Source organism: Rattus norvegicus, chromosome 10 (assembly GCF_021556685.1).
Source record: "Rattus norvegicus strain SHRSP/BbbUtx chromosome 10, alternate assembly SHRSP_T2T, whole genome shotgun sequence".
Lineage (NCBI taxonomy): Eukaryota > Metazoa > Chordata > Mammalia > Rodentia > Muridae > Rattus > Rattus norvegicus.
Genome location: NC_141543.1, coordinates 17,904,620 through 17,908,477, shown reverse-complemented (window position 1 = coordinate 17,908,477; position 3,858 = coordinate 17,904,620). Strand labels below are relative to the sequence as shown.

General features: G+C 41.9%; 1 pseudogene; it reads left to right on the top strand.

Moving 5' to 3' along the window:
- Positions 2,389-3,486, top strand: Or1f23-ps1 (olfactory receptor family 1 subfamily F member 23, pseudogene 1; annotated as a pseudogene).

Sequence of the window (3,858 nt, the reverse complement as noted above, 5' to 3'; positions counted from 1 at the left end):
TTAATTTCCAGAAAACCAGTTTAGTAATCTACTGTGTGAAACTTAGAATCTTTTTGTTAGGAAAGCGTCTGCTATATCTCTTGGGAGAATAAAATCCATGTTGTAGACAGGAGGTGAGAGGTGATTAGACATTCGGTATACAGCTCAGTTGTAGAGCACTTCCTGAGTCCATACAAAGTTCAGATTTAATCCCTAGTCATGCCAAAATAAATATAAAAATTAACTCTCTTTGAAAGATTAAGAATTTGTATGTGTACCACATCTGTGTGTACCACATGTGTGTATAAAATGTGTGTGTGTGTGTGTGTGTGTGTGTGTTCCACCTGTATATAGGTGTCCAAGAAGAATGGAAGAGCACTGTCTAGAGTTGAGTTACAGATCTTTCTCAGTCACACAATGTGGGTCCTGGAAACCAAATCTGGTTCCTCTGGCAGAACAGCAAGTGACTGCTGAGCTCTCTCTCCTGCTCAGAAAATGTTTCAAACGAATCGCTTTATTTCAATCGTGAATGCCATCCCAACAGAAGACACCACAAACACAGCTACTCTTATTTCTGATTGCAAAAAGGAGGACTAGGCATGTTTGGGGACCAGTGGGGTGTTTCACTTGGAAGCTGCTAAAGGACATTATGATAAGCTCTGAGGGTTTGGGGGTGATGTTAAAAAGCAATTGGGGTTTGACTGCTGCTTCCGATGGAATGCTGCTATCAGGATGCTGGTGATTGGCTCTTTTAATGTATCCAGCTGGAAGAAAGGAACAGATAAACTTGAGCTCTGACTGGTCATTTGTATCATCATGCAATGTCGGTCATTTTGTGGTTAGGACAATACTTTTGTTTATGTAATCTGAGGTCATTCCATAATAGCCTTTTGTGTCTGTGATGTCACAATTCTAGAGACTTTTCTTGCTATGGCTGTTCTATGAAACTCTCCGTGTTCATCACAAAAACTTTCAACATGTGCCCAGCCAGCTCCTGCATGCCTGTGCCAAGCTTCCCTTCTTACAACACAGTCCTTGAAATGAGCCCATCTGAAAAGAAGCCCCAAGCTGGCAAGGTGAGTACATCAGTTCAGACCATTTCTTCCTCGGTAAGGCTCAACATAGATTGTGTCTTTAAAAGAACTGCTCTAGGGGCTGGAGAGATGGCTCAGTGTTTAAGAGCATTGGCTGTTCTCCCAAAGTACACAGGTTTAATTTCCAGCAGCAACATGGCAGCTTGTAAGTGTCAGTACCACAAGTCTTGTGGATCCTATTCCATCACACAAACATTCATGCAGGACAAACTCCAGTACACATTAAATGAAAATAAATAATTTTTTAAAATAACTATTCTGTTTCACCTAAGTTTTTAAATTTGTGAGAATATTTCTTCATAGTATTCCTTTATCATTCTTTGATTTTTTTTTGAGATCCTTATTTATGTGTATGGATGCTTTGCCTGATGTTTGACTGTGTACTGTATATGTGCAGTCCCTGAGAAGACCAGAGATCAACATTGCATCTTCCGGCACTGGAGTTACAGACATTGGCTGCTACATGAATGCTGGGAACCAAACCAGTTCCTCTGGAATGACAGCCAGCCTCTTAACCACTGAGCCATCTCTCCAGCTCTTGTTATCATTCTTTAATGTCAAGGGGATTAGTAGTAATGTGTACTCGGGGGTTTCTGATACCTGGTCTCAGGTTCATGTGTTACAAATCTGGTTGCTCTTGGGAAGTGGGACATCTCGGGGTAAGACTGACTGCAAAGATGTCAGGTCATAAGCAGATCCTGAAGGAGATTTTGGACTCCCAAACCCTCTCCTGTGTGTGCTCTTCTTTGCTCTCAGGATGCCATGAGGTAAACAGACCTCTCCAACACACAAGTCCATCTTGAAATTCGGAGCTGCATAAATCCAAAGCAACAAGGCCAAGCAAATGTGGACTGAGGTGTCAGACACAGAGTCTCTGAATATTCTCAGGCACTTTGCTGCAGAAATGGATAGATAAATCCCTTACTTACAGATCTCTTTGCTCATACACGCGCTAGAAGACACTGAGTACCTGCTCACTTCTCTTGGTTTATCTGGAAATTTTTAGTAAGCTAAATTTTACTTGCATGTTTTTCAATATCTAACATATGTCAGCAAACTTTTTTACTTTGACCTGTTTATTTCAAAGTGTTCTTTAATCCCAAAACATTTGAGTTTCTTTATGAAACTTTTCAGGTAGAAATAGGACATTTCCTTGTCCCATTTCTACTCCTGGATCTTATTAACTGAGTGAATTCTCTCATGTGATCAAATCTTCTCCGATGTTTGTTTGTTCATAGTTTTATATCCTCCTACAACTAAATGGCCCCTCAGCCTCATGGACTCTGCAGATGAAGCACAATTTCTTCATTTGGGGGGAAGGTTTTTTCACATTATAGATACATACTTTTACCCTTACATGGATTCCTTCATGGTTACTCTGATGAAAAATCTAAGGAAGATTTTTCCCACTCTGAGAACTGGAATGTTTTCTCCCTGTATAGATTCACTTGTTGGTCTTTCTGCTCAGATGAAAAGGTGTTCTGGTACTTAGTAGCACAGGAAACACACAGTTGAGTACTGGCCAACCACTTACTAGGGAGTCAGGCCATTTCCTTCTCTGGGTATCTCACACAGTTGAATTTCTTCTGTGTATTTGCTGATATGGACAATTTCCTTCTATCTGTGATGGTCTATGACCAAATTGTGGCCATATGCCACCATTTACACTTCACAATAAAGATGACCCATCAGCTCTGGGCCCTTCCTGTTATAGGGTCAGGGGTGGTAGCCAACCTGAATTGTCTGTTGCACATACTGCTCATGGCTCCCCTCTCGTTCTGTGCAGACAATATCATTCCCCACTTCTTCTGTGATGCAACTCCTCACCTGAAATTCTCCTGCTCAGACACACATCTTAATGAACTGGTGATTCATACAGAGGGAGCTTTGATCATGGTCACCCGATTTGTCTGCATCCTGATCTCCTACATGCACATCACCTGTGCAGTCCTGAGCGTCTCAACCCCCAGGGGAGGATGGTAAGCCTTCTCCACCTGTGGCTCCCACCTGGCTGTGGCCTGCCTCTTCTATGGCACCGTCATCGCTGAGTATTTCTCCTCTTCATCCTCTCACTCAGCTGGGAGGGACGTAGTAGGTGCCATAATGTACACAGTGGTGACCCCAATGCTGAACCCTTTCATCTACAGCCTGAGAAACAGGAACATGAAAGGAGTTCTAAGGAAAGTGCTTATCCTGAGATTTCCATCCAAGCAGTAATGTTGAAAGTGTTGAACATCACAGAGAGAAATATTGTGTAAGAATGTTTCATGTTTTGTCAATTACATGAAACTTAGCTATTAGCTTTTGTAAAAAAAAAAGTTAATTATCTCGACCAGATACAGAGCCCAGAGTACAAACCCTCTATGTAAAAGAATGAAAAGTGTTTAACAAATGTTATTTGCATTATCATGTCAAGGCCTTGGCAGAATGTACCATGAGAACCCCTGCACAATTTTTTCATGAGTGAGGAGTCTCAATGGGACAACACTGGAAAGCGAGTAATGATAAGCTCAAAACTGGGTCAGGTGTTGGAATAAGGAATTGACTCCTGCTCCAGATGGGATGTGGTTTCTGAGTTGGGATAATTCTGAATGGCTCTCTTCATGAAGTTCACTATAAGATTGTGCTCTGAATGGCCAAGCAGCAGCAGCATCCACAGACCTCTGCCATTTTCAGGGCAATGGGCCTGCTGCTATTTTGTTAGCATCGACAGATCCTCTGCTCTTGTGTTCAGTTGTGCTTACAAGACACCTATCGGCTTCTGACATTCTTTGCAATGATCTGT